The sequence below is a fragment of the Phyllobates terribilis genome, unplaced genomic scaffold (assembly GCF_046119375.1).
Source record: "Phyllobates terribilis strain yellow unplaced genomic scaffold, ASM4611937v1 Scaffold_34__1_contigs__length_13252353, whole genome shotgun sequence".
Classification (NCBI taxonomy): Eukaryota; Metazoa; Chordata; class Amphibia; order Anura; family Dendrobatidae; genus Phyllobates; species Phyllobates terribilis.
Window position 1 is genome coordinate 4,459,220 of NW_027362794.1, and position 27,974 is coordinate 4,487,193.

At 45.7% G+C, this 27,974-nt stretch overlaps 21 non-coding genes and 1 pseudogene across 21 annotated transcripts; all 22 read left to right on the forward strand.

The window, feature by feature from the left end:
* Positions 1–690: 690 nt before the first annotated feature.
* Positions 691–881, forward strand: LOC141181078 (U2 spliceosomal RNA). The gene has a single exon (XR_012256689.1). It is a non-coding gene; the product is annotated as a U2 spliceosomal RNA (small nuclear RNA).
* Positions 882–1,991: 1,110 nt separating this feature from the next.
* On the forward strand, positions 1,992–2,182 carry LOC141181079 (U2 spliceosomal RNA). The gene has a single exon (XR_012256690.1). It is a non-coding gene; the product is annotated as a U2 spliceosomal RNA (small nuclear RNA).
* A 1,117-nt stretch (positions 2,183–3,299) lies between these two features.
* On the forward strand, positions 3,300–3,490 carry LOC141181081 (U2 spliceosomal RNA). The gene has a single exon (XR_012256692.1). It is a non-coding gene; the product is annotated as a U2 spliceosomal RNA (small nuclear RNA).
* Positions 3,491–4,608: 1,118 nt separating this feature from the next.
* LOC141181082 (U2 spliceosomal RNA) lies at positions 4,609–4,799 on the forward strand. The gene has a single exon (XR_012256693.1). It is a non-coding gene; the product is annotated as a U2 spliceosomal RNA (small nuclear RNA).
* A 1,119-nt stretch (positions 4,800–5,918) lies between these two features.
* On the forward strand, positions 5,919–6,109 carry LOC141181083 (U2 spliceosomal RNA). Its single transcript, XR_012256694.1, has one exon. It is a non-coding gene; the product is annotated as a U2 spliceosomal RNA (small nuclear RNA).
* Positions 6,110–7,230: 1,121 nt separating this feature from the next.
* Positions 7,231–7,421, forward strand: LOC141181084 (U2 spliceosomal RNA). Its single transcript, XR_012256695.1, has one exon. It is a non-coding gene; the product is annotated as a U2 spliceosomal RNA (small nuclear RNA).
* A 1,121-nt stretch (positions 7,422–8,542) lies between these two features.
* On the forward strand, positions 8,543–8,733 carry LOC141181488 (U2 spliceosomal RNA). The gene has a single exon (XR_012257059.1). It is a non-coding gene; the product is annotated as a U2 spliceosomal RNA (small nuclear RNA).
* A 1,114-nt stretch (positions 8,734–9,847) lies between these two features.
* On the forward strand, positions 9,848–10,038 carry LOC141181085 (U2 spliceosomal RNA). Its single transcript, XR_012256696.1, has one exon. It is a non-coding gene; the product is annotated as a U2 spliceosomal RNA (small nuclear RNA).
* Positions 10,039–11,157: 1,119 nt separating this feature from the next.
* LOC141181086 (U2 spliceosomal RNA) lies at positions 11,158–11,348 on the forward strand. The gene has a single exon (XR_012256697.1). It is a non-coding gene; the product is annotated as a U2 spliceosomal RNA (small nuclear RNA).
* Positions 11,349–12,469: 1,121 nt separating this feature from the next.
* On the forward strand, positions 12,470–12,660 carry LOC141181087 (U2 spliceosomal RNA). Its single transcript, XR_012256698.1, has one exon. It is a non-coding gene; the product is annotated as a U2 spliceosomal RNA (small nuclear RNA).
* Positions 12,661–13,781: 1,121 nt separating this feature from the next.
* LOC141181489 (U2 spliceosomal RNA) lies at positions 13,782–13,972 on the forward strand. The gene has a single exon (XR_012257060.1). It is a non-coding gene; the product is annotated as a U2 spliceosomal RNA (small nuclear RNA).
* A 1,114-nt stretch (positions 13,973–15,086) lies between these two features.
* LOC141181089 (U2 spliceosomal RNA) lies at positions 15,087–15,277 on the forward strand. Its single transcript, XR_012256699.1, has one exon. It is a non-coding gene; the product is annotated as a U2 spliceosomal RNA (small nuclear RNA).
* Positions 15,278–16,396: 1,119 nt separating this feature from the next.
* LOC141182130 (U2 spliceosomal RNA) lies at positions 16,397–16,488 on the forward strand (annotated as a pseudogene).
* Positions 16,489–17,280: 792 nt separating this feature from the next.
* On the forward strand, positions 17,281–17,466 carry LOC141182011 (U2 spliceosomal RNA). Its single transcript, XR_012257509.1, has one exon. It is a non-coding gene; the product is annotated as a U2 spliceosomal RNA (small nuclear RNA).
* Positions 17,467–18,585: 1,119 nt separating this feature from the next.
* Positions 18,586–18,776, forward strand: LOC141181090 (U2 spliceosomal RNA). Its single transcript, XR_012256700.1, has one exon. It is a non-coding gene; the product is annotated as a U2 spliceosomal RNA (small nuclear RNA).
* A 1,112-nt stretch (positions 18,777–19,888) lies between these two features.
* LOC141181091 (U2 spliceosomal RNA) lies at positions 19,889–20,079 on the forward strand. Its single transcript, XR_012256701.1, has one exon. It is a non-coding gene; the product is annotated as a U2 spliceosomal RNA (small nuclear RNA).
* Positions 20,080–21,198: 1,119 nt separating this feature from the next.
* On the forward strand, positions 21,199–21,389 carry LOC141181093 (U2 spliceosomal RNA). The gene has a single exon (XR_012256703.1). It is a non-coding gene; the product is annotated as a U2 spliceosomal RNA (small nuclear RNA).
* A 1,118-nt stretch (positions 21,390–22,507) lies between these two features.
* LOC141181094 (U2 spliceosomal RNA) lies at positions 22,508–22,698 on the forward strand. Its single transcript, XR_012256704.1, has one exon. It is a non-coding gene; the product is annotated as a U2 spliceosomal RNA (small nuclear RNA).
* A 1,120-nt stretch (positions 22,699–23,818) lies between these two features.
* On the forward strand, positions 23,819–24,009 carry LOC141181095 (U2 spliceosomal RNA). The gene has a single exon (XR_012256705.1). It is a non-coding gene; the product is annotated as a U2 spliceosomal RNA (small nuclear RNA).
* Positions 24,010–25,128: 1,119 nt separating this feature from the next.
* Positions 25,129–25,319, forward strand: LOC141181635 (U2 spliceosomal RNA). The gene has a single exon (XR_012257193.1). It is a non-coding gene; the product is annotated as a U2 spliceosomal RNA (small nuclear RNA).
* A 1,120-nt stretch (positions 25,320–26,439) lies between these two features.
* On the forward strand, positions 26,440–26,630 carry LOC141181432 (U2 spliceosomal RNA). Its single transcript, XR_012257009.1, has one exon. It is a non-coding gene; the product is annotated as a U2 spliceosomal RNA (small nuclear RNA).
* A 1,120-nt stretch (positions 26,631–27,750) lies between these two features.
* Positions 27,751–27,941, forward strand: LOC141181096 (U2 spliceosomal RNA). Its single transcript, XR_012256706.1, has one exon. It is a non-coding gene; the product is annotated as a U2 spliceosomal RNA (small nuclear RNA).
* Positions 27,942–27,974: the final 33 nt, after the last annotated feature.

Below are 27,974 nucleotides of genomic sequence, written 5' to 3' on the forward strand. Positions count from 1 at the left end.
GGTTACTCTGCTGCGCTTAAAATTTCTTTTTTGGTTTGCTACAATGCCTTTTCTGAAACGTTGTCTCCCTCTGCTGGAACACTGACTTCTTTCATTTAATGCCTGCAGACTATAAAAGAGAAACCAACCCAAAAAGTTTGGTTGATTAGTCTGTGGCATTCTTTTAAACTGTTGCTTATGGCGGTCTCTGTGAGCTTCTCAGTGACATTCAGCCATCCAGGTATCCCGCCTGCAGTAGACGGAATGTGGCAATGGAACGCTGGCTGCGCGTGTCATAATAGGCTCTGAGCCTTTATATACCTGCGCACAGCAGCAGCCACCTTCAGTCTGCTGCTGGACAGCCAGCAGCAGCAGCAGCAGCAGGAGAGGTAATTAATCAGCAACCCTCCTGCTAAGGGTAGACAGCTGCTCGTTCCACCCCCCCCCCCCCGCCTTAATTGGTTCTCCTCCCTTCCAACGGTGTTGAGGCGGGTGGGAACAGCCGGGGGTTGAGGGTACTGTGCTAAAAGAGGTGGAGTTATGCAGATCTAAAACGCGTGGATTGCAGCAGCAGCAAGCCGAAAAGTGCAGGCATGTGAGGGATCTAGAGGTTGACAGCATGTCTTCTTAACGGGAGTCCAGGTGGCCATCTCCACAAATGGACTTTTCAGAATCCTTGGGTGGCACCGTAGTCGGAAACCAATTCTGGTTATCGCTTCTCGGCCTTTTGGCTAAGATCAAGTGTAGTATCTGTTCTTATCAGTTTAATATCTGATACGTCCCCTATCTGGGGACCATATATTAAATGGATTTTTAGAACAGGGAGATGGAAAAAGAGCTTGCTCTGTCCACTCCACGCATTGACCTGGTATTGCAGTATCTCCAGGACCGGTGCACCCCTTCTTTAATGCAGTTTCTAAAATCAGAAAGAATTGAATTCAATGCTTTTTGTTCATTTGGCTTGTTTGTCGGATTTTGGGATGGACTCTTTGGCTTTGCTTTTCTTCTCCTCATTGGATTTTTCATGTTAAAAGTTGCAGAAGCCAGATGACAAGCTCATTTTGGTTCAACTTCAGCAACTGTGCATTGCATTGCCATGTAATGTAATGCAATGCTATCTATCTAGCTCTCCCTCTATACTTCCTTTTGGATAAACAGACATATTAGGCAAGCATTTTGGATCTTTCACCTAAATAACTACAGGTGGTGAGATAAGCTGCACAATATAATTGACCTTTCAGTATATTGTTGCACACACACCATCTATTTAGCAAATGCCCTTGTTATCAACAGCAGCCTTTTAAACTCACCTGAGCTAACAGGTATGTGAGCTGGTTACTCTTCTTGCGCTTAAAATTTCTTTTTTGGTTTGCTACAATGCCTTTTCTGAAACGTTGTCTCCCTCTGCTGGAACACTGACTTCTTTCATTTAATGCCTGCAGACTATAAAAGAGAAACCAACCCAAAAAGTTTGGTTGATTAGTCTGTGGCATTCTTTTAAACTGTTGCTTATGGCGGTCTCTGTGAGCTTCTCAGTGACATTCAGCCATCCAGGTATCCCGCCTGCAGTAGACGGAATGTGGCAATGGAACGCTGGCTGCGCGTGTCATAATAGGCTCTGAGCCTTTATATACCTGCGCACAGCAGCAGCCACCTTCAGTCTGCTGCTGGACAGCCAGCAGCAGCAGGAGAGGTAATTAATCAGCAACCCTCCTGCTAAGGGTAGACAGCTGCTCGTTCCACCCCCCCCCCGCCTTAATTGGTTCTCCTCCCTTCCAACGGTGTTGAGGCGGGTGGGAACAGCCGGGGGTTGAGGGTACTGTGCTAAAAGAGGTGGAGTTATGCAGATCTAAAACGCGTGGATTGCAGCAGCAGCAAGCCGAAAAGTGCAGGCATGTGAGGGATCTAGAGGTTGACAGCATGTCTTCTTAACGGGAGTCCAGGTGGCCATCTCCACAAATGGACTTTTCAGAATCCTTGGGTGGCACCGTAGTCGGAAACCAATTCTGGTTATCGCTTCTCGGCCTTTTGGCTAAGATCAAGTGTAGTATCTGTTCTTATCAGTTTAATATCTGATACGTCCCCTATCTGGGGACCATATATTAAATGGATTTTTAGAACAGGGAGATGGAAAAAGAGCTTGCTCTGTCCACTCCACGCATTGACCTGGTATTGCAGTATCTCCAGGACCGGTGCACCCCTTCTTTAATGCAGTTTCTAAAATCAGAAAGAATTGAATTCAATGCTTTTTGTTCATTTGGCTTGTTTGTCGGATTTTGGGATGGACTCTTTGGCTTTGCTTTTCTTCTCCTCATTGGATTTTTCATGTTAAAAGTTGCAGAAGCCAGATGACAAGCTCATTTTGGTTCAACTTCAGCAACTGTGCATTGCATTGCCATGTAATGTAATGCAATGCTATCTATCTAGCTCTCCCTCTATACTTCCTTTTGGATAAACAGACATATTAGGCAAGCATTTTGGAGCTTTCACCTAAATAACTACAGGTGGTGAGATAAGCTGCACAATATAATTGACCTTTCAGTATATTGTTGCACACACACCATCTATTTAGCAAATGCCCTTGTTATCAACAGCAGCCTTTTAAACTCACCTGAGCTAACAGGTATGTGAGCTGGTTACTCTGCTGCGCTTAAAATTTCTTTTTTGGTTTGCTACAATGCCTTTTCTGAAACGTTGTCTCCCTCTGCTGGAACACTGACTTCTTTCATTTAATGCCTGCAGACTATAAAAGAGAAACCAACCCAAAAAGTTTGGTTGATTAGTCTGTGGCATTCTTTTAAACTGTTGCTTATGGCGGTCTCTGTGAGCTTCTCAGTGACATTCAGCCATCCAGGTATCCCGCCTGCAGTAGACGGAATGTGGCAATGGAACGCTGGCTGCGCGTGTCATAATAGGCTCTGAGCCTTTATATACCTGCGCACAGCAGCAGCCACCTTCAGTCTGCTGCTGGACAGCCAGCAGCAGCAGCAGCAGGAGAGGTAATTAATCAGCAACCCTCCTGCTAAGGGTAGACAGCTGCTCGTTCCACCCCCCCCCCCCGCCTTAATTGGTTCTCCTCCCTTCCAATGGTGTTGAGGCGGGTGGGAACAGCCGGGGGTTGAAGGTACTGTGCTAAAAGAGGTGGAGTTATGCAGATCTAAAACGCGTGGATTGCAGCAGCAGCAAGCCGAAAAGTGCAGGCATGTGAGGGATCTAGAGGTTGACAGCATGTCTTCTTAACGGGAGTCCAGGTGGCCATCTCCACAAATGGACTTTTCAGAATCCTTGGGTGGCACCGTAGTCGGAAACCAATTCTGGTTATCGCTTCTCGGCCTTTTGGCTAAGATCAAGTGTAGTATCTGTTCTTATCAGTTTAATATCTGATACGTCCCCTATCTGGGGACCATATATTAAATGGATTTTTAGAACAGGGAGATGGAAAAAGAGCTTGCTCTGTCCACTCCACGCATTGACCTGGTATTGCAGTATCTCCAGGACCGGTGCACCCCTTCTTTAATGCAGTTTCTAAAATCAGAAAGAATTGAATTCAATGCTTTTTGTTCATTTGGCTTGTTTGTCGGATTTTGGGATGGACTCTTTGGCTTTGCTTTTCTTCTCCTCATTGGATTTTTCATGTTAAAAGTTGCAGAAGCCAGATGACAAGCTCATTTTGGTTCAACTTCAGCAACTGTGCATTGCATTGCCATGTAATGTAATGCAATGCTATCTATCTAGCTCTCCCTCTATACTTCCTTTTGGATAAACAGACATATTACGCAAGCATTTTGGAGCTTTCACCTAAATAACTACAGGTGGTGAGATAAGCTGCACAATATAATTGACCTTTCAGTATATTGTTGCACACACACCATCTATTTAGCAAATGCCCTTGATATCAACAGCAGCCTTTTAAACTCACCTGAGCTAACAGGTATGTGAGCTGGTTACTCTGCTGCGCTTAAAATTTCTTTTTTGCTTTGCTACAATGCCTTTTCTGAAACGTTGTCTCCCTCTGCTGGAACACTGACTTCTTTCATTTAATGCCTGCAGACTATAAAAGAGAAACCAACCCAAAAAGTTTGGTTGATTAGTCTGTGGCATTCTTTTAAACTGTTGCTTATGGCGGTCTCTGTGAGCTTCTCAGTGACATTCAGCCATCCAGGTATCCCGCCTGCAGTAGACGGAATGTGGCAATGGAACGCTGGCTGCGCGTGTCATAATAGGCTCTGAGCCTTTATATACCTGCGCACAGCAGCAGCCACCTTCAGTCTGCTGCTGGACAGCCAGCAGCAGCAGCAGCAGCAGGAGAGGTAATTAATCAGCAACCCTCCTGCTAAGGGTAGACAGCTGCTCGTTCCACCCCCCCCCCGCCTTAATTGGTTCTCCTCCCTTCCAACGGTGTTGAGGCGGGTGGGAACAGCCGGGGGTTGAGGGTACTGTGCTAAAAGAGGTGGAGTTATGCAGATCTAAAACGCGTGGATTGCAGCAGCAGCAAGCCGAAAAGTGCAGGCATGTGAGGGATCTAGAGGTTGACAGCATGTCTTCTTAACGGGAGTCCAGGTGGCCATCTCCACAAATGGACTTTTCAGAATCCTTGGGTGGCACCGTAGTCGGAAACCAATTCTGGTTATCGCTTCTCGGCCTTTTGGCTAAGATCAAGTGTAGTATCTGTTCTTATCAGTTTAATATCTGATACGTCCCCTATCTGGGGACCATATATTAAATGGATTTTTAGAACAGGGAGATGGAAAAAGAGCTTGCTCTGTCCACTCCACGCATTGACCTGGTATTGCAGTATCTCCAGGACCGGTGCACCCCTTCTTTAATGCAGTTTCTAAAATCAGAAAGAATTGAATTCAATGCTTTTTGTTCATTTGGCTTGTTTGTCGGATTTTGGGATGGACTCTTTGGCTTTGCTTTTCTTCTCCTCATTGGATTTTTCATGTTAAAAGTTGCAGAAGCCAGATGACAAGCTCATTTTGGTTCAACTTCAGCAACTGTGCATTGCATTGCCATGTAATGTAATGCAATGCTATCTATCTAGCTCTCCCTCTATACTTCCTTTTGGATAAACAGACATATTAGGCAAGCATTTTGGAGCTTTCACCTAAATAACTACAGGTGGTGAGATAAGCTGCACAATATAATTGACCTTTCAGTATATTGTTGCACACACACCATCTATTTAGCAAATGCCCTTGTTATCAACAGCAGCCTTTTAAACTCACCTGAGCTAACAGGTATGTGAGCTGGTTACTCTGCTGCGCTTAAAATTTCTTTTTTGGTTTGCTACAATGCCTTTTCTGAAACGTTGTCTCCCTCTGCTGGAACACTGACTTCTTTCATTTAATGCCTGCAGACTATAAAAGAGAAACCAACCCAAAAAGTTTGGTTGATTAGTCTGTGGCATTCTTTTAAACTGTTGCTTATGGCGGTCTCTGTGAGCTTCTCAGTGACATTCAGCCATCCAGGTATCCCGCCTGCAGTAGACGGAATGTGGCAATGGAACGCTGGCTGCGCGTGTCATAATAGGCTCTGAGCCTTTATATACCTGCGCACAGCAGCAGCCACCTTCAGTCTGCTGCTGGACAGCCAGCAGCAGCAGCAGCAGCAGGAGAGGTAATTAATCAGCAACCCTCCTGCTAAGGGTAGACAGCTGCTCGTTCCACCCCCCCCCCCGCCTTAATTGGTTCTCCTCCCTTCCAACGGTGTTGAGGCGGGTGGGAACAGCCGGGGGTTGAGGGTACTGTGCTAAAAGAGGTGGAGTTATGCAGATCTAAAACGCGTGGATTGCAGCAGCAGCAAGCCGAAAAGTGCAGGCATGTGAGGGATCTAGAGGTTGACAGCATGTCTTCTTAACGGGAGTCCAGGTGGCCATCTCCACAAATGGACTTTTCAGAATCCTTGGGTGGCACCGTAGTCGGAAACCAATTCTGGTTATCGCTTCTCGGCCTTTTGGCTAAGATCAAGTGTAGTATCTGTTCTTATCAGTTTAATATCTGATACGTCCCCTATCTGGGGACCATATATTAAATGGATTTTTAGAACAGGGAGATGGAAAAAGAGCTTGCTCTGTCCACTCCACGCATTGACCTGGTATTGCAGTATCTCCAGGACCGGTGCACCCCTTCTTTAATGCAGTTTCTAAAATCAGAAAGAATTGAATTCAATGCTTTTTGTTCATTTGGCTTGTTTGTCGGATTTTGGGATGGACTCTTTGGCTTTGCTTTTCTTCTCCTCATTGGATTTTTCATGTTAAAAGTTGCAGAAGCCAGATGACAAGCTCATTTTGGTTCAACTTCAGCAACTGTGCATTGCATTGCCATGTAATGTAATGCAATGCTATCTATCTAGCTCTCCCTCTATACTTCCTTTTGGATAAACAGACATATTAGGCAAGCATTTTGGAGCTTTCACCTAAATAACTACAGGTGGTGAGATAAGCTGCACAATATAATTGACCTTTCAGTATATTGTTGCACACACACCATCTATTTAGCAAATGCCCTTGTTATCAACAGCAGCCTTTTAAACTCACCTGAGCTAACAGGTATGTGAGCTGGTTACTCTGCTGCGCTTAAAATTTCTTTTTTGGTTTGCTACAATGCCTTTTCTGAAACGTTGTCTCCCTCTGCTGGAACACTGACTTCTTTCATTTAATGCCTGCAGACTATAAAAGAGAAACCAACCCAAAAAGTTTGGTTGATTAGTCTGTGGCATTCTTTTAAACTGTTGCTTATGGCGGTCTCTGTGAGCTTCTCAGTGACATTCAGCCATCCAGGTATCCCGCCTGCAGTAGACGGAATGTGGCAATGGAACGCTGGCTGCGCGTGTCATAATAGGCTCTGAGCCTTTATATACCTGCGCACAGCAGCAGCCACCTTCAGTCTGCTGCTGGACAGCCAGCAGCAGCAGCAGCAGCAGGAGAGGTAATTAATCAGCAACCCTCCTGCTAAGGGTAGACAGCTGCTCGTTCCACCCCCCCCCCCCCGCCTTAATTGGTTCTCCTCCCTTCCAACGGTGTTGAGGCGGGTGGGAACAGCCGGGGGTTGAGGGTACTGTGCTAAAAGAGGTGGAGTTATGCAGATCTAAAACGCGTGGATTGCAGCAGCAGCAAGCCGAAAAGTGCAGGCATGTGAGGGATCTAGAGGTTGACAGCATGTCTTCTTAACGGGAGTCCAGGTGGCCATCTCCACAAATGGACTTTTCAGAATCCTTGGGTGGCACCGTAGTCGGAAACCAATTCTGGTTATCGCTTCTCGGCCTTTTGGCTAAGATCAAGTGTAGTATCTGTTCTTATCAGTTTAATATCTGATACGTCCCCTATCTGGGGACCATATATTAAATGGATTTTTAGAACAGGGAGATGGAAAAAGAGCTTGCTCTGTCCACTCCACGCATTGACCTGGTATTGCAGTATCTCCAGGACCGGTGCACCCCTTCTTTAATGCAGTTTCTAAAATCAGAAAGAATTGAATTCAATGCTTTTTGTTCATTTGGCTTGTTTGTCGGATTTTGGGATGGACTCTTTGGCTTTGCTTTTCTTCTCCTCATTGGATTTTTCATGTTAAAAGTTGCAGAAGCCAGATGACAAGCTCATTTTGGTTCAACTTCAGCAACTGTGCATTGCATTGCCATGTAATGTAATGCAATGCTATCTATCTAGCTCTCCCTCTATACTTCCTTTTGGATAAACAGACATATTAGGCAAGCATTTTGGAGCTTTCACCTAAATAACTACAGGTGGTGAGATAAGCTGCACAATATAATTGACCTTTCAGTATATTGTTGCACACACACCATCTATTTAGCAAATGCCCTTGTTATCAACAGCAGCCTTTTAAACTCACCTGAGCTAACAGGTATGTGAGCTGGTTACTCTGCTGCGCTTAAAATTTCTTTTTTGGTTTGCTACAATGCCTTTTCTGAAACGTTGTCTCCCTCTGCTGGAACACTGACTTCTTTCATTTAATGCCTGCAGACTATAAAAGAGAAACCAACCCAAAAAGTTTGGTTGATTAGTCTGTGGCATTCTTTTAAACTGTTGCTTATGGCGGTCTCTGTGAGCTTCTCAGTGACATTCAGCCATCCAGGTATCCCGCCTGCAGTAGACGGAATGTGGCAATGGAACGCTGGCTGCGCGTGTCATAATAGGCTCTGAGCCTTTATATACCTGCGCACAGCAGCAGCCACCTTCAGTCTGCTGCTGGACAGCCAGCAGCAGCAGCAGCAGCAGGAGAGGTAATTAATCAGCAACCCTCCTGCTAAGGGTAGACAGCTGCTCGTTCCACCCCCCCCCCCCCGCCTTAATTGGTTCTCCTCCCTTCCAACGGTGTTGAGGCGGGTGGGAACAGCCGGGGGTTGAGGGTACTGTGCTAAAAGAGGTGGAGTTATGCAGATCTAAAACGCGTGGATTGCAGCAGCAGCAAGCCGAAAAGTGCAGGCATGTGAGGGATCTAGAGGTTGACAGCATGTCTTCTTAACGGGAGTCCAGGTGGCCATCTCCACAAATGGACTTTTCAGAATCCTTGGGTGGCACCGTAGTCGGAAACCAATTCTGGTTATCGCTTCTCGGCCTTTTGGCTAAGATCAAGTGTAGTATCTGTTCTTATCAGTTTAATATCTGATACGTCCCCTATCTGGGGACCATATATTAAATGGATTTTTAGAACAGGGAGATGGAAAAAGAGCTTGCTCTGTCCACTCCACGCATTGACCTGGTATTGCAGTATCTCCAGGGCCGGTGCACCCCTTCTTTAATGCAGTTTCTAAAATCAGAAAGAATTGAATTCAATGCTTTTTGTTCATTTGGCTTGTTTGTCGGATTTTGGGATGGACTCTTTGGCTTTGCTTTTCTTCTCCTCATTGGATTTTTCATGTTAAAAGTTGCAGAAGCCAGATGACAAGCTCATTTTGGTTCAACTTCAGCAACTGTGCATTGCATTGCCATGTAATGTAATGCAATGCTATCTATCTAGCTCTCCCGCTATACTTCCTTTTGGATAAACAGACATATTAGGCAAGCATTTTGGAGCTTTCACCTAAATAACTACAGGTGGTGAGATAAGCTGCACAATATAATTGACCTTTCAGTATATTGTTGCACACACACCATCTATTTAGCAAATGCCCTTGTTATCAACAGCAGCCTTTTAAACTCACCTGAGATAACAGGTATGTGAGCTGGTTACTCTGCTGCGCTTAAAATTTCTTTTTTGGTTTGCTACAATACCTTTTCTGAAACGTTGTCTCCCTCTGCTGGAACACTGACTTCTTTCATTTAATGCCTGCAGACTATAAAAGAGAAACCAACCCAAAAAGTTTGGTTGATTAGTCTGTGGCATTCTTTTAAACTGTTGCTTATGGCGGTCTCTGTGAGCTTCTCAGTGACATTCAGCCATCCAGGTATCCCGCCTGCAGTAGACGGAATGTGGCAATGGAACGCTGGCTGCGCGTGTCATAATAGGCTCTGAGCCTTTATATACCTGCGCACAGCAGCAGCCACCTTCAGTCTGCTGCTGGACAGCCAGCAGCAGCAGCAGCAGGAGAGGTAATTAATCAGCAACCCTCCTGCTAAGGGTAGACAGCTGCTCGTTCCACCCCCCCCCGCCTTAATTGGTTCTCCTCCCTTCCAACGGTGTTGAGGCGGGTGGGAACAGCCGGGGGTTGAGGGTACTGTGCTAAAAGAGGTGGAGTTATGCAGATCTAAAACGCGTGGATTGCAGCAGCAGCAAGCCGAAAAGTGCAGGCATGTGAGGGATCTAGAGGTTGACAGCATGTCTTCTTAACGGGAGTCCAGGTGGCCATCTCCACAAATGGACTTTTCGGAATCCTTGGGTGGCACCATAGTCGGAAACCAATTCTGGTTATCGCTTCTCGGCCTTTTGGCTAAGATCAAGTGTAGTATCTGTTCTTATCAGTTTAATATCTGATACGTCCCCTATCTGGGGACCATATATTAAATGGATTTTTAGAACAGGGAGATGGAAAAAGAGCTTGCTCTGTCCACTCCACGCATTGACCTGGTATTGCAGTATCTCCAGGACCGGTGCACCCCTTCTTTAATGCAGTTTCTAAAATCAGAAAGAATTGAATTCAATGCTTTTTGTTCATTTGGCTTGTTTGTCGGATTTTGGGATGGACTCTTTGGCTTTGCTTTTCTTCTCCTCATTGGATTTTTCATGTTAAAAGTTGCAGAAGCCAGATGACAAGCTCATTTTGGTTCAACTTCAGCAACTGTGCATTGCATTGCCATGTAATGTAATGCAATGCTATCTATCTAGCTCTCCCTCTATACTTCCTTTTGGATAAACAGACATATTAGGCAAGCATTTTGGAGCTTTCACCTAAATAACTACAGGTGGTGAGATAAGCTGCACAATATAATTGACCTTTCAGTATATTGTTGCACACACACCATCTATTTAGCAAATGCCCTTGTTATCAACAGCAGCCTTTTAAACTCACCTGAGCTAACAGGTATGTGAGCTGGTTACTCTGCTGCGCTTAAAATTTCTTTTTTGGTTTGCTACAATGCCTTTTCTGAAACGTCTCCCTCTGCTGGAACACTGACTTCTTTCATTTAATGCCTGCAGACTATAAAAGAGAAACCAACCCAAAAAGTTTGGTTGATTAGTCTGTGGCATTCTTTTAAACTGTTGCTTATGGCGGTCTCTGTGAGCTTCTCAGTGACATTCAGCCATCCAGGTATCCCGCCTGCAGTAGACGGAATGTGGCAATGGAACGCTGGCTGCGCGTGTCATAATAGGCTCTGAGCCTTTATATACCTGCGCACAGCAGCAGCCACCTTCAGTCTGCTGCTGGACAGCCAGCAGCAGCAGCAGCAGCAGGAGAGGTAATTAATCAGCAACCCTCCTGCTAAGGGTAGACAGCTGCTCGTTCCACCCCCCCCCCCCCCGCCTTAATTGGTTCTCCTCCCTTCCAACGGTGTTGAGGCGGGTGGGAACAGCCGGGGGTTGAGGGTACTGTGCTAAAAGAGGTGGAGTTATGCAGATCTAAAACGCGTGGATTGCAGCAGCAGCAAGCCGAAAAGTGCAGGCATGTGAGGGATCTAGAGGTTGACAGCATGTCTTCTTAACGGGAGTCCAGGTGGCCATCTCCACAAATGGACTTTTCAGAATCCTTGGGTGGCACCGTAGTCGGAAACCAATTCTGGTTATCGCTTCTCGGCCTTTTGGCTAAGATCAAGTGTAGTATCTGTTCTTATCAGTTTAATATCTGATACGTCCCCTATCTGGGGACCATATATTAAATGGATTTTTAGAACAGGGAGATGGAAAAAGAGCTTGCTCTGTCCACTCCACGCATTGACCTGGTATTGCAGTATCTCCAGGACCGGTGCACCCCTTCTTTAATGCAGTTTCTAAAATCAGAAAGAATTGAATTCAATGCTTTTTGTTCATTTGGCTTGTTTGTCGGATTTTGGGATGGACTCTTTGGCTTTGCTTTTCTTCTCCTCATTGGATTTTTCATGTTAAAAGTTGCAGAAGCCAGATGACAAGCTCATTTTGGTTCAACTTCAGCAACTGTGCATTGCATTGCCATGTAATGTAATGCAATGCTATCTATCTAGCTCTCCCTCTATACTTCCTTTTGGATAAACAGACATATTAGGCAAGCATTTTGGAGCTTTCACCTAAATAACTACAGGTGGTGAGATAAGCTGCACAATATAATTGACCTTTCAGTATATTGTTGCACACACACCATCTATTTAGCAAATGCCCTTGTTATCAACAGCAGCCTTTTAAACTCACCTGAGCTAACAGGTATGTGAGCTGGTTACTCTGCTGCGCTTAAAATTTCTTTTTTGGTTTGCTACAATGCCTTTTCTGAAACGTTGTCTCCCTCTGCTGGAACACTGACTTCTTTCATTTAATGCCTGCAGACTATAAAAGAGAAACCAACCCAAAAAGTTTGGTTGATTAGTCTGTGGCATTCTTTTAAACTGTTGCTTATGGCGGTCTCTGTGAGCTTCTCAGTGACATTCAGCCATCCAGGTATCCCGCCTGCAGTAGACGGAATGTGGCAATGGAACGCTGGCTGCGCGTGTCATAATAGGCTCTGAGCCTTTATATACCTGCGCACAGCAGCAGCCACCTTCAGTCTGCTGCTGGACAGCCAGCAGCAGCAGCAGCAGCAGGAGAGGTAATTAATCAGCAACCCTCCTGCTAAGGGTAGACAGCTGCTCGTTCCACCCCCCCCCCCCCGCCTTAATTGGTTCTCCTCCCTTCCAACGGTGTTGAGGCGGGTGGGAACAGCCGGGGGTTGAGGGTACTGTGCTAAAAGAGGTGGAGTTATGCAGATCTAAAACGCGTGGATTGCAGCAGCAGCAAGCCGAAAAGTGCAGGCATGTGAGGGATCTAGAGGTTGACAGCATGTCTTCTTAACGGGAGTCCAGGTGGCCATCTCCACAAATGGACTTTTCAGAATCCTTGGGTGGCACCGTAGTCGGAAACCAATTCTGGTTATCGCTTCTCGGCCTTTTGGCTAAGATCAAGTGTAGTATCTGTTCTTATCAGTTTAATATCTGATACGTCCCCTATCTGGGGACCATATATTAAATGGATTTTTAGAACAGGGAGATGGAAAAAGAGCTTGCTCTGTCCACTCCACGCATTGACCTGGTATTGCAGTATCTCCAGGACCGGTGCACCCCTTCTTTAATGCAGTTTCTAAAATCAGAAAGAATTGAATTCAATGCTTTTTGTTCATTTGGCTTGTTTGTCGGATTTTGGGATGGACTCTTTGGCTTTGCTTTTCTTCTCCTCATTGGATTTTTCATGTTAAAAGTTGCAGAAGCCAGATGACAAGCTCATTTTGGTTCAACTTCAGCAACTGTGCATTGCATTGCCATGTAATGTAATGCAATGCTATCTATCTAGCTCTCCCTCTATACTTCCTTTTGGATAAACAGACATATTAGGCAAGCATTTTGGAGCTTTCACCTAAATAACTACAGGTGGTGAGATAAGCTGCACAATATAATTGACCTTTCAGTATATTGTTGCACACACACCATCTATTTAGCAAATGCCCTTGTTATCAACAGCAGCCTTTTAAACTCACCTGAGCTAACAGGTATGTGAGCTGGTTACTCTGCTGCGCTTAAAATTTCTTTTTTGGTTTGCTACAATGCCTTTTCTGAAACGTTGTCTCCCTCTGCTGGAACACTGACTTCTTTCATTTAATGCCTGCAGACTATAAAAGAGAAACCAACCCAAAAAGTTTGGTTGATTAGTCTGTGGCATTCTTTTAAACTGTTGCTTATGGCGGTCTCTGTGAGCTTCTCAGTGACATTCAGCCATCCAGGTATCCCGCCTGCAGTAGACGGAATGTGGCAATGGAACGCTGGCTGCGCGTGTCATAATAGGCTCTGAGCCTTTATATACCTGCGCACAGCAGCAGCCACCTTCAGTCTGCTGCTGGACAGCCAGCAGCAGCAGCAGCAGCAGGAGAGGTAATTAATCAGCAACCCTCCTGCTAAGGGTAGACAGCTGCTCGTTCCACCCCCCCCCCCCCGCCTTAATTGGTTCTCCTCCCTTCCAACGGTGTTGAGGCGGGTGGGAACAGCCGGGGGTTGAGGGTACTGTGCTAAAAGAGGTGGAGTTATGCAGATCTAAAACGCGTGGATTGCAGCAGCAGCAAGCCGAAAAGTGCAGGCATGTGAGGGATCTAGAGGTTGACAGCATGTCTTCTTAACGGGAGTCCAGGTGGCCATCTCCACAAATGGACTTTTCAGAATCCTTGGGTGGCACCGTAGTCGGAAACCAATTCTGGTTATCGCTTCTCGGCCTTTTGGCTAAGATCAAGTGTAGTATCTGTTCTTATCAGTTTAATATCTGATACGTCCCCTATCTGGGGACCATATATTAAATGGATTTTTAGAACAGGGAGATGGAAAAAGAGCTTGCTCTGTCCACTCCACGCATTGACCTGGTATTGCAGTATCTCCAGGGCCGGTGCACCCCTTCTTTAATGCAGTTTCTAAAATCAGAAAGAATTGAATTCAATGCTTTTTGTTCATTTGGCTTGTTTGTCGGATTTTGGGATGGACTCTTTGGCTTTGCTTTTCTTCTCCTCATTGGATTTTTCATGTTAAAAGTTGCAGAAGCCAGATGACAAGCTCATTTTGGTTCAACTTCAGCAACTGTGCATTGCATTGCCATGTAATGTAATGCAATGCTATCTATCTAGCTCTCCCGCTATACTTCCTTTTGGATAAACAGACATATTAGGCAAGCATTTTGGAGCTTTCACCTAAATAACTACAGGTGGTGAGATAAGCTGCACAATATAATTGACCTTTCAGTATATTGTTGCACACACACCATCTATTTAGCAAATGCCCTTGTTATCAACAGCAGCCTTTTAAACTCACCTGAGATAACAGGTATGTGAGCTGGTTACTCTGCTGCGCTTAAAATTTCTTTTTTGGTTTGCTACAATACCTTTTCTGAAACGTTGTCTCCCTCTGCTGGAACACTGACTTCTTTCATTTAATGCCTGCAGACTATAAAAGAGAAACCAACCCAAAAAGTTTGGTTGATTAGTCTGTGGCATTCTTTTAAACTGTTGCTTATGGCGGTCTCTGTGAGCTTCTCAGTGACATTCAGCCATCCAGGTATCCCGCCTGCAGTAGACGGAATGTGGCAATGGAACGCTGGCTGCGCGTGTCATAATAGGCTCTGAGCCTTTATATACCTGCGCACAGCAGCAGCCACCTTCAGTCTGCTGCTGGACAGCCAGCAGCAGCAGCAGCAGGAGAGGTAATTAATCAGCAACCCTCCTGCTAAGGGTAGACAGCTGCTCGTTCCACCCCCCCCCGCCTTAATTGGTTCTCCTCCCTTCCAACGGTGTTGAGGCGGGTGGGAACAGCCGGGGGTTGAGGGTACTGTGCTAAAAGAGGTGGAGTTATGCAGATCTAAAACGCGTGGATTGCAGCAGCAGCAAGCCGAAAAGTGCAGGCATGTGAGGGATCTAGAGGTTGACAGCATGTCTTCTTAACGGGAGTCCAGGTGGCCATCTCCACAAATGGACTTTTCGGAATCCTTGGGTGGCACCATAGTCGGAAACCAATTCTGGTTATCGCTTCTCGGCCTTTTGGCTAAGATCAAGTGTAGTATCTGTTCTTATCAGTTTAATATCTGATACGTCCCCTATCTGGGGACCATATATTAAATGGATTTTTAGAACAGGGAGATGGAAAAAGAGCTTGCTCTGTCCACTCCACGCATTGACCTGGTATTGCAGTATCTCCAGGACCGGTGCACCCCTTCTTTAATGCAGTTTCTAAAATCAGAAAGAATTGAATTCAATGCTTTTTGTTCATTTGGCTTGTTTGTCGGATTTTGGGATGGACTCTTTGGCTTTGCTTTTCTTCTCCTCATTGGATTTTTCATGTTAAAAGTTGCAGAAGCCAGATGACAAGCTCATTTTGGTTCAACTTCAGCAACTGTGCATTGCATTGCCATGTAATGTAATGCAATGCTATCTATCTAGCTCTCCCTCTATACTTCCTTTTGGATAAACAGACATATTAGGCAAGCATTTTGGAGCTTTCACCTAAATAACTACAGGTGGTGAGATAAGCTGCACAATATAATTGACCTTTCAGTATATTGTTGCACACACACCATCTATTTAGCAAATGCCCTTGTTATCAACAGCAGCCTTTTAAACTCACCTGAGCTAACAGGTATGTGAGCTGGTTACTCTGCTGCGCTTAAAATTTCTTTTTTGGTTTGCTACAATGCCTTTTCTGAAACGTCTCCCTCTGCTGGAACACTGACTTCTTTCATTTAATGCCTGCAGACTATAAAAGAGAAACCAACCCAAAAAGTTTGGTTGATTAGTCTGTGGCATTCTTTTAAACTGTTGCTTATGGCGGTCTCTGTGAGCTTCTCAGTGACATTCAGCCATCCAGGTATCCCGCCTGCAGTAGACGGAATGTGGCAATGGAACGCTGGCTGCGCGTGTCATAATAGGCTCTGAGCCTTTATATACCTGCGCACAGCAGCAGCCACCTTCAGTCTGCTGCTGGACAGCCAGCAGCAGCAGCAGCAGCAGGAGAGGTAATTAATCAGCAACCCTCCTGCTAAGGGTAGACAGCTGCTCGTTCCACCCCCCCCCCCCCCGCCTTAATTGGTTCTCCTCCCTTCCAACGGTGTTGAGGCGGGTGGGAACAGCCGGGGGTTGAGGGTACTGTGCTAAAAGAGGTGGAGTTATGCAGATCTAAAACGCGTGGATTGCAGCAGCAGCAAGCCGAAAAGTGCAGGCATGTGAGGGATCTAGAGGTTGACAGCATGTCTTCTTAACGGGAGTCCAGGTGGCCATCTCCACAAATGGACTTTTCAGAATCCTTGGGTGGCACCGTAGTCGGAAACCAATTCTGGTTATCGCTTCTCGGCCTTTTGGCTAAGATCAAGTGTAGTATCTTTCGAAAAGGCGGTTTTGGATGTTGGCCGCCCTAGTAGATTGATACATTATGCACACTGGGGCTTAGGCGCTTGTTAGTACGCCAGTTGGCTAATATAGTCATCTGGTGGAAAGCATGGCCCCCCAGGATCGACGCCATTGGGCCGGGGAAGATCGAAAGCCCGAAGTGTGAAGTGCCCCAGGAGTGGTGACCCTGGGGTGCCTTCACTCACTGGGATTGGGAACCCCACTTGAGTTTATGGCACATTTGCACTAGCACTTCAATATGTCTTTCTTCACACACACCCTTATTCCGGGCCTTCTGGCCTTAGGATGGGGAATTTTTCAATTCCCGGTCGAAGGTCCGGGCAGTATTATACTGTGAAACCTTCACTATTTATTTAATTTTTTTTGTCACTGTGTGTCCACTTTTTCACGTGTGTCCACGTCCTTACTAGGATTTTGTCGGGATGCGGTTCCCTTACGGGTTCCTCTCTTGGCAGGTCTAGGGGGGGAGTGTGTGGCCATCAGGTTCCGCTCCCCCCTGAACCCCCCTGGCTCTCCTCTTTCGGGAGGAGAGCGTTGTTGGCTCCCCTCTTCCGGGAGGGGAGCACAGTCTTTGGCTCCCAGTGCCTTGCTCGGGTGAGAACTCGGGCAGGTATTGGGGGTAAGATTGGGTCGCCTCTGGCTCCGGCTGGAGGTGGCTATTTGTCCCTGTTCCTCGCTGTGGCCTTCTGGCTCGGAGGGACGGGGAATGGTTTGGGGGACCCTTCTCCTTTTGGAGAGGGTTTCAAGAAGATCAGCATCCTAGTGCACTTTTTTTGTGGCACCTGTCACTTTTTTAAGCGCACTCGGGTTTTGTACACGAATTCGGGCTTTCGATAAAAAAAAAAAAAATCTGTTCTTATCAGTTTAATATCTGATACGTCCCCTATCTGGGGACCATATATTAAATGGATTTTTAGAACAGGGAGATGGAAAAAGAGCTTGCTCTGTCCACTCCACGCATTGACCTGGTATTGCAGTATCTCCAGGACCGGTGCACCCCTTCTTTAATGCAGTTTCTAAAATCAGAAAGAATTGAATTCAATGCTTTTTGTTCATTTGGCTTGTTTGTCGGATTTTGGGATGGACTCTTTGGCTTTGCTTTTCTTCTCCTCATTGGATTTTTCATGTTAAAAGTTGCAGAAGCCAGATGACAAGCTCATTTTGGTTCAACTTCAGCAACTGTGCATTGCATTGCCATGTAATGTAATGCAATGCTATCTATCTAGCTCTCCCTCTATACTTCCTTTTGGATAAACAGACATATTAGGCAAGCATTTTGGAGCTTTCACCTAAATAACTACAGGTGGTGAGATAAGCTGCACAATATAATTGACCTTTCAGTATATTGTTGCACACACACCATCTATTTAGCAAATGCCCTTGTTATCAACAGCAGCCTTTTAAACTCACCTGAGCTAACAGGTATGTGAGCTGGTTACTCTGCTGCGCTTAAAATTTCTTTTTTGGTTTGCTACAATGCCTTTTCTGAAACGTTGTCTCCCTCTGCTGGAACACTGACTTCTTTCATTTAATGCCTGCAGACTATAAAAGAGAAACCAACCCAAAAAGTTTGGTTGATTAGTCTGTGGCATTCTTTTAAACTGTTGCTTATGGCGGTCTCTGTGAGCTTCTCAGTGACATTCAGCCATCCAGGTATCCCGCCTGCAGTAGATGGAATGTGGCAATGGAACGCTGGCTGCGCGTGTCATAATAGGCTCTGAGCCTTTATATACCTGCGCACAGCAGCAGCCACCTTCAGTCTGCTGCTGGACAGCCAGCAGCAGCAGCAGCAGGAGAGGTAATTAATCAGCAACCCTCCTGCTAAGGGTAGACAGCTGCTCGTTCCACCCCCCCCCCCCCCGCCTTAATTGGTTCTCCTCCCTTCCAACGGTGTTGAGGCGGGTGGGAACAGCCGGGGGTTGAGGGTACTGTGCTAAAAGAGGTGGAGTTATGCAGATCTAAAACGCGTGGATTGCAGCAGCAGCAAGCCGAAAAGTGCAGGCATGTGAGGGATCTAGAGGTTGACAGCATGTCTTCTTAACGGGAGTCCAGGTGGCCATCTCCACAAATGGACTTTTCAGAATCCTTGGGTGGCACCGTAGTCGGAAACCAATTCTGGTTATCGCTTCTCGGCCTTTTGGCTAAGATCAAGTGTAGTATCTGTTCTTATCAGTTTAATATCTGATACGTCCCCTATCTGGGGACCATATATTAAATGGATTTTTAGAACAGGGAGATGGAAAAAGAGCTTGCTCTGTCCACTCCACGCATTGACCTGGTATTGCAGTATCTCCAGGACCGGTGCACCCCTTCTTTAATGCAGTTTCTAAAATCAGAAAGAATTGAATTCAATGCTTTTTGTTCATTTGGCTTGTTTGTCGGATTTTGGGATGGACTCTTTGGCTTTGCTTTTCTTCTCCTCATTGGATTTTTCATGTTAAAAGTTGCAGAAGCCAGATGACAAGCTCATTTTGGTTCAACTTCAGCAACTGTGCATTGCATTGCCATGTAATGTAATGCAATGCTATCTATCTAGCTCTCCCTCTATACTTCCTTTTGGATAAACAGACATATTAGGCAAGCATTTTGGAGCTTTCACCTAAATAACTACAGGTGGTGAGATAAGCTGCACAATATAATTGACCTTTCAGTATATTGTTGCACACACACCATCTATTTAGCAAATGCCCTTGTTATCAACAGCAGCCTTTTAAACTCACCTGAGCTAACAGGTATGTGAGCTGGTTACTCTGCTGCGCTTAAAATTTCTTTTTTGGTTTGCTACAATGCCTTTTCTGAAACGTTGTCTCCCTCTGCTGGAACACTGACTTCTTTCATTTAATGCCTGCAGACTATAAAAGAGAAACCAACCCAAAAAGTTTGGTTGATTAGTCTGTGGCATTCTTTTAAACTGTTGCTTATGGCGGTCTCTGTGAGCTTCTCAGTGACATTCAGCCATCCAGGTATCCCGCCTGCAGTAGACGGAATGTGGCAATGGAACGCTGGCTGCGCGTGTCATAATAGGCTCTGAGCCTTTATATACCTGCGCACAGCAGCAGCCACCTTCAGTCTGCTGCTGGACAGCCAGCAGCAGCAGGAGAGGTAATTAATCAGCAACCCTCCTGCTAAGGGTAGACAGCTGCTCGTTCCACCCCCCCCCCCCCGCCTTAATTGGTTCTCCTCCCTTCCAACGGTGTTGAGGCGGGTGGGAACAGCCGGGGGTTGAGGGTACTGTGCTAAAAGAGGTGGAGTTATGCAGATCTAAAACGCGTGGATTGCAGCAGCAGCAAGCCGAAAAGTGCAGGCATGTGAGGGATCTAGAGGTTGACAGCATGTCTTCTTAACGGGAGTCCAGGTGGCCATCTCCACAAATGGACTTTTCAGAATCCTTGGGTGGCACCGTAGTCGGAAACCAATTCTGGTTATCGCTTCTCGGCCTTTTGGCTAAGATCAAGTGTAGTATCTGTTCTTATCAGTTTAATATCTGATACGTCCCCTATCTGGGGACCATATATTAAATGGATTTTTAGAACAGGGAGATGGAAAAAGAGCTTGCTCTGTCCACTCCACGCATTGACCTGGTATTGCAGTATCTCCAGGACCGGTGCACCCCTTCTTTAATGCAGTTTCTAAAATCAGAAAGAATTGAATTCAATGCTTTTTGTTCATTTGGCTTGTTTGTCGGATTTTGGGATGGACTCTTTGGCTTTGCTTTTCTTCTCCTCATTGGATTTTTCATGTTAAAAGTTGCAGAAGCCAGATGACAAGCTCATTTTGGTTCAACTTCAGCAACTGTGCATTGCATTGCCATGTAATTTAATGCAATGCTATCTATCTAGCTCTCCCTCTATACTTCCTTTTGGATAAACAGACATATTAGGCAAGCATTTTGGAGCTTTCACCTAAATAACTACAGGTGGTGAGATAAGCTGCACAATATAATTGACCTTTCAGTATATTGTTGCACACACACCATCTATTTAGCAAATGCCCTTGTTATCAACAGCAGCCTTTTAAACTCACCTGAGCTAACAGGTATGTGAGCTGGTTACTCTGCTGCGCTTAAAATTTCTTTTTTGGTTTGCTATAATGCCTTTTCTGAAACGTTGTCTCCCTCTGCTGGAACACTGACTTCTTTCATTTAATGCCTGCAGACTATAAAAGAGAAACCAACCCAAAAAGTTTGGTTGATTAGTCTGTGACATTCTTTTAAACTGTTGCTTATGGCGGTCTCTGTGAGCTTCTCAGTGACATTCAGCCATCCAGGTATCCCGCCTGCAGTAGACGGAATGTGGCAATGGAACGCTGGCTGCGCGTGTCATAATAGGCTCTGAGCCTTTATATACCTGCGCACAGCAGCAGCCACCTTCAGTCTGCTGCTGGACAGCCAGCAGCAGCAGCAGCAGCAGGAGAGGTAATTAATCAGCAACCCTCCTGCTAAGGGTAGACAGCTGCTCGTTCCACCCCCCCCCCCGCCTTAATTGGTTCTCCTCCCTTCCAACGGTGTTGAGGCGGGTGGGAACAGCCGGGGGTTGAGGGTACTGTGCTAAAAGAGGTGGAGTTATGCAGATCTAAAACGCGTGGATTGCAGCAGCAGCAAGCCGAAAAGTGCAGGCATGTGAGGGATCTAGAGGTTGACAGCATGTCTTCTTAACGGGAGTCCAAGTGGCCATCTCCACAAATGGACTTTTCAGAATCCTTGGGTGGCACCGTAGTCGGAAACCAATTCTGGTTATCGCTTCTCGGCCTTTTGGCTAAGATCAAGTGTAGTATCTGTTCTTATCAGTTTAATATCTGATACGTCCCCTATCTGGGGACCATATATTAAATGGATTTTTAGAACAGGGAGATGGAAAAAGAGCTTGCTCTGTCCACTCCACGCATTGACCTGGTATTGCAGTATCTCCAGGACCGGTGCACCCCTTCTTTAATGCAGTTTCTAAAATCAGAAAGAATTGAATTCAATGCTTTTTGTTCATTTGGCTTGTTTGTCGGATTTTGGGATGGACTCTTTGGCTTTGCTTTTCTTCTCCTCATTGGATTTTTCATGTTAAAAGTTGCAGAAGCCAGATGACAAGCTCATTTTGGTTCAACTTCAGCAACTGTGCATTGCATTGCCATGTAATGTAATGCAATGCTATCTATCTAGCTCTCCCTCTATACTTCCTTTTGGATAAACAGACATATTAAGCAAGCATTTTGGAGCTTTCACCTAAATAACTACAGGTGGTGAGATAAGCTGCACAATATAATTGACCTTTCAGTATATTGTTGCACACACACCATCTATTTAGCAAATGCCCTTGTTATCAACAGCAGCCTTTTAAACTCACCTGAGCTAACAGGTATGTGAGCTGGTTACTCTGCTGCGCTTAAAATTTCTTTTTTGGTTTGCTACAATGCCTTGTCTGAAACGTTGTCTCCCTCTGCTGGAACACTGACTTCTTTCATTTAATGCCTGCAGACTATAAAAGAGAAACCAACCCAAAAAGTTTGGTTGATTAGTCTGTGGCATTCTTTTAAACTGTTGCTTATGGCGGTCTCTGTGAGCTTCTCAGTGACATTCAGCCATCCAGGTATCCCGCCTGCAGTAGACGGAATGTGGCAATGGAACGCTGGCTGCGCGTGTCATAATAGGCTCTGAGCCTTTATATACCTGCGCACAGCAGCAGCCACCTTCAGTCTGCTGCTGGACAGCCAGCAGCAGCAGCAGCAGCAGGAGAGGTAATTAATCAGCAACCCTCCTGCTAAGGGTAGACAGCTGCTCGTTCCACCCCCCCCCCGCCTTAATTGGTTCTCCTCCCTTCCAACGGTGTTGAGGCGGGTGGGAACAGCCGGGGGTTGAGGGTACTGTGCTAAAAGAGGTGGAGTTATGCAGATCTAAAACGCGTGGATTGCAGCAGCAGCAAGCCGAAAAGTGCAGGCATGTGAGGGATCTAGAGGTTGACAGCATGTCTTCTTAACGGGAGTCCAGGTGGCCATCTCCACAAATGGACTTTTCAGAATCCTTGGGTGGCACCGTAGTCGGAAACCAATTCTGGTTATCGCTTCTCGGCCTTTTGGCTAAGATCAAGTGTAGTATCTGTTCTTATCAGTTTAATATCTGATACGTCCCCTATCTGGGGACCATATATTAAATGGATTTTTAGAACAGGGAGATGGAAAAAGAGCTTGCTCTGTCCACTCCACGCATTGACCTGGTATTGCAGTATCTCCAGGACCGGTGCACCCCTTCTTTAATGCAGTTTCTAAAATCAGAAAGAATTGAATTCAATGCTTTTTGTTCATTTGGCTTGTTTGTCGGATTTTGGGATGGACTCTTTGGCTTTGCTTTTCTTCTCCTCATTGGATTTTTCATGTTAAAAGTTGCAGAAGCCAGATGACAAGCTCATTTTGGTTCAACTTCAGCAACTGTGCATTGCATTGCCATGTAATTTAATGCAATGCTATCTATCTAGCTCTCCCTCTATACTTCCTTTTGGATAAACAGACATATTAGGCAAGCATTTTGGAGCTTTCACCTAAATAACTACAGGTGGTGAGATAAGCTGCACAATATAATTGACCTTTCAGTATATTGTTGCACACACACCATCTATTTAGCAAATGCCCTTGTTATCAACAGCAGCCTTTTAAACTCACCTGAGCTAACAGGTATGTGAGCTGGTTACTCTGCTGCGCTTAAAATTTCTTTTTTGGTTTGCTACAATGCCTTTTCTGAAACGTTGTCTCCCTCTGCTGGAACACTGACTTCTTTCATTTAATGCCTGCAGACTATAAAAGAGAAACCAACCCAAAAAGTTTGGTTGATTAGTCTGTGGCATTCTTTTAAACTGTTGCTTATGGCGGTCTCTGTGAGCTTCTCAGTGACATTCAGCCATCCAGGTATCCCGCCTGCAGTAGACGGAATGTGGCAATGGAACGCTGGCTGCGCGTGTCATAATAGGCTCTGAGCCTTTATATACCTGCGCACAGCAGCAGCCACCTTCAGTCTGCTGCTGGACAGCCAGCAGCAGCAGCAGCAGCAGGAGAGGTAATTAATCAGCAACCCTCCTGCTAAGGGTAGACAGCTGCTCGTTCCACCCCCCCCCCCCGCCTTAATTGGTTCTCCTCCCTTCCAACGGTGTTGAGGCGGGTGGGAACAGCCGGGGGTTGAGGGTACTGTGCTAAAAGAGGTGGAGTTATGCAGATCTAAAACGCGTGGATTGCAGCAGCAGCAAGCCGAAAAGTGCAGGCATGTGAGGGATCTAGAGGTTGACAGCATGTCTACTTAACGGGAGTCCAGGTGGCCATCTCCACAAATGGACTTTTCAGAATCCTTGGGTGGCACCGTAGTCGGAAACCAATTCTGGTTATCGCTTCTCGGCCTTTTGGCTAAGATCAAGTGTAGTATCTGTTCTTATCAGTTTAATATCTGATACGTCCCCTATCTGGGGACCATATATTAAATGGATTTTTAGAACAGGGAGATGGAAAAAGAGCTTGCTCTGTCCACTCCACGCATTGACCTGGTATTGCAGTATCTCCAGGACCGGTGCACCCCTTCTTTAATGCAGTTTCTAAAATCAGAAAGAATTGAATTCAATGCTTTTTGTTCATTTGGCTTGTTTGTCGGATTTTGGGATGGACTCTTTGGCTTTGCTTTTCTTCTCCTCATTGGATTTTTCATGTTAAAAGTTGCAGAAGCCAGATGACAAGCTCATTTTGGTTCAACTTCAGCAACTGTGCATTGCATTGCCATGTAATGTAATGCAATGCTATCTATCTAGCTCTCCCTCTATACTTCCTTTTGGATAAACAGACATATTAGGCAAGCATTTTGGAGCTTTCACCTAAATAACTACAGGTGGTGAGATAAGCTGCACAATATAATTGACCTTTCAGTATATTGTTGCACACACACCATCTATTTAGCAAATGCCCTTGTTATCAACAGCAGCCTTTTAAACTCACCTGAGCTAACAGGTATGTGAGCTGGTTACTCTGCTGCGCTTAAAATTTCTTTTTTGGTTTGCTATAATGCCTTTTCTGAAACGTTGTCTCCCTCTGCTGGAACACTGACTTCTTTCATTTAATGCCTGCAGACTATAAAAGAGAAACCAACCCAAAAAGTTTGGTTGATTAGTCTGTGACATTCTTTTAAACTGTTGCTTATGGCGGTCTCTGTGAGCTTCTCAGTGACATTCAGCCATCCAGGTATCCCGCCTGCAGTAGACGGAATGTGGCAATGGAACGCTGGCTGCGCGTGTCATAATAGGCTCTGAGCCTTTATATACCTGCGCACAGCAGCAGCCACCTTCAGTCTGCTGCTGGACAGCCAGCAGCAGCAGCAGCAGCAGGAGAGGTAATTAATCAGCAACCCTCCTGCTAAGGGTAGACAGCTGCTCGTTCCACCCCCCCCCCCGCCTTAATTGGTTCTCCTCCCTTCCAACGGTGTTGAGGCGGGTGGGAACAGCCGGGGGTTGAGGGTACTGTGCTAAAAGAGGTGGAGTTATGCAGATCTAAAACGCGTGGATTGCAGCAGCAGCAAGCCGAAAAGTGCAGGCATGTGAGGGATCTAGAGGTTGACAGCATGTCTTCTTAACGGGAGTCCAGGTGGCCATCTCCACAAATGGACTTTTCAGAATCCTTGGGTGGCACCGTAGTCGGAAAACAATTCTGGTTATCGCTTCTCGGCCTTTTGGCTAAGATCAAGTGTAGTATCTGTTCTTATCAGTTTAATATCTGATACGTCCCCTATCTGGGGACCATATATTAAATGGATTTTTAGAACAGGGAGATGGAAAAAGAGCTTGCTCAGTCCACTCCACGCATTGACCTGGTATTGCAGTATCTCCAGGACCGGTGCACCCCTTCTTTAATGCAGTTTCTAAAATCAGAAAGAATTGAATTCAATGCTTTTTGTTCATTTGGCTTGTTTGTCGGATTTTGGGATGGACTCTTTGGCTTTGCTTTCCTTCTCCTCATTGGATTTTTCATGTTAAAAGTTGCAGAAGCCAGATGACAAGCTCATTTTGGTTCAACTTCAGCAACTGTGCATTGCATTGCCATGTAATGTAATGCAATGCTATCTATCTAGCTCTCCCTCTATACTTCCTTTTGGATAAACAGACATATTAGGCAAGCCTTTTGGAGCTTTCACCTAAATAACTACAGGTGGTGAGATAAGCTGCACAATATAATTGACCTTTCAGTATATTGTTGCACACACACCATCTATTTAGCAAATGCCCTTGTTATCAACAGCAGCCTTTTAAACTCACCTGAGCTAACAGGTATGTGAGCTGGTTACTCTGCTGCGCTTAAAATTTCTTTTTTGGTTTGCTACAATGCCTTTTCTGAAACGTTGTCTCCCTCTGCTGGAACACTGACTTCTTTCGTTTAATGCCTGCAGACTATAAAAGAGAAACCAACCCAAAAAGTTTGGTTGATTAGTCTGTGGCATTCTTTTAAACTGTTGCTTATGGCGGTCTCTGTGAGCTTCTCAGTGACATTCAGCCATCCAGGTATCCCGCCTGCAGTAGACGGAATGTGGCAATGGAACGCTGGCTGCGCGTGTCATAATAGGCTCTGAGCCTTTATATACCTGCGCACAGCAGCAGCCACCTTCAGTCTGCTGCTGGACAGCCAGCAGCAGCAGCAGCAGCAGGAGAGGTAATTAATCAGCAACCCTCCTGCTAAGGGTAGACAGCTGCTCGTTCCACCCCCCCCCCCCGCCTTAATTGGTTCTCCTCCCTTCCAACGGTGTTGAGGCGGGTGGGAACAGCCGGGGGTTGAGGGTACTGTGCTAAAAGAGGTGGAGTTATGCAGATCTAAAACGCGTGGATTGCAGCAGCAGCAAGCCGAAAAGTGCAGGCATGTGAGGGATCTAGAGGTTGACAGCATGTCTTCTTAACGGGAGTCCAAGTGGCCATCTCCACAAATGGACTTTTCAGAATCCTTGGGTGGCACCGTAGTCGGAAACCAATTCTGGTTATCGCTTCTCAGCCTTTTGGCTAAGATCAAGTGTAGTATCTGTTCTTATCAGTTTAATATCTGATACGTCCCCTATCTGGGGACCATATATTAAATGGATTTTTGGAACAGGGAGATGGAAAAAGAGCTTGCTCTGTCCACTCCACGCATTGACCTGGTATTGCAGTATCTCCAGGACCGGTGCACCCCTTCTTTAATGCAGTTTCTAAAATCAGAAAGAATTGAATTCAATGCTTTTTGTTCATTTGGCTTGTTTGTCGGATTTTGGGATGGACTCTTTGGCTTTGCTTTTCTTCTCCTCATTGGATTTTTCATGTTAAAAGTTGCAGAAGCCAGATGACAAGCTCATTTTGGTTCAACTTCAGCAACTGTGCATTGCATTGCCATGTAATGTAATGCAATGCTATCTATCTAGCTCTCCCTCTATACTTCCTTTTGGATAAACAGACATATTAAGCAAGCATTTTGGAGCTTTCACCTAAATAACTACAGGTGGTGAGATAAGCTGCACAATATAATTGACCTTTCAGTATATTGTTGCACACACACCATCTATTTAGCAAATGCCCTTGTTATCAACAGCAGCCTTTTAAACTCACCTGAGCTAACAGGTATGTGAGCTGGTTACTCTGCTGCGCTTAAAATTTCTTTTTTGGTTTGCTACAATGCCTTGTCTGAAACGTTGTCTCCCTCTGCTGGAACACTGACTTCTTTCATTTAATGCCTGCAGACTATAAAAGAGAAACCAACCCAAAAAGTTTGGTTGATTAGTCTGTGGCATTATTTAAACTGTTGCTTATGGCGGTCTCTGTGAGCTTCTCAGTGACATTCAGCCATCCAGGTATCCCGCCTGCAGTAGACGGAATGTGGCAATGGAACGCTGGCTGCGCGTGTCATAATAGGCTCTGAGCCTTTATATACCTGCGCACAGCAGCAGCCACCTTCAGTCTGCTGCTGGACAGCCAGCAGCAGCAGCAGCAGCAGCAGGAGAGGTAATTAATCAGCAACCCTCCTGCTAAGGGTAGACAGCTGCTCGTTCCACCCCCCCCCCGCCTTAATTGGTTCTCCTCCCTTCCAACGGTGTTGAGGCGGGTGGGAACAGCCGGGGGTTGAGGGTACTGTGCTAAAAGAGGTGGAGTTATGCAGATCTAAAACGCGTGGATTGCAGCAGCAGCAAGCCGAAAAGTGCAGGCATGTGAGGGATCTAGAGGTTGACAGCATGTCTTCTTAACGGGAGTCCAGGTGGCCATCTCCACAAATGGACTTTTCAGAATCCTTGGGTGGCACCGTAGTCGGAAACCAATTCTGGTTATCGCTTCTCGGCCTTTTGGCTAAGATCAAGTGTAGTATCTGTTCTTATCAGTTTAATATCTGATACGTCCCCTATCTGGGGACCATATATTAAATGGATTTTTAGAACAGGGAGATGGAAAAAGAGCTTGCTCTGTCCACTCCACGCATTGACCTGGTATTGCAGTATCTCCAGGACCGGTGCACCCCTTATTTAATGCAGTTTCTAAAATCAGAAAGAATTG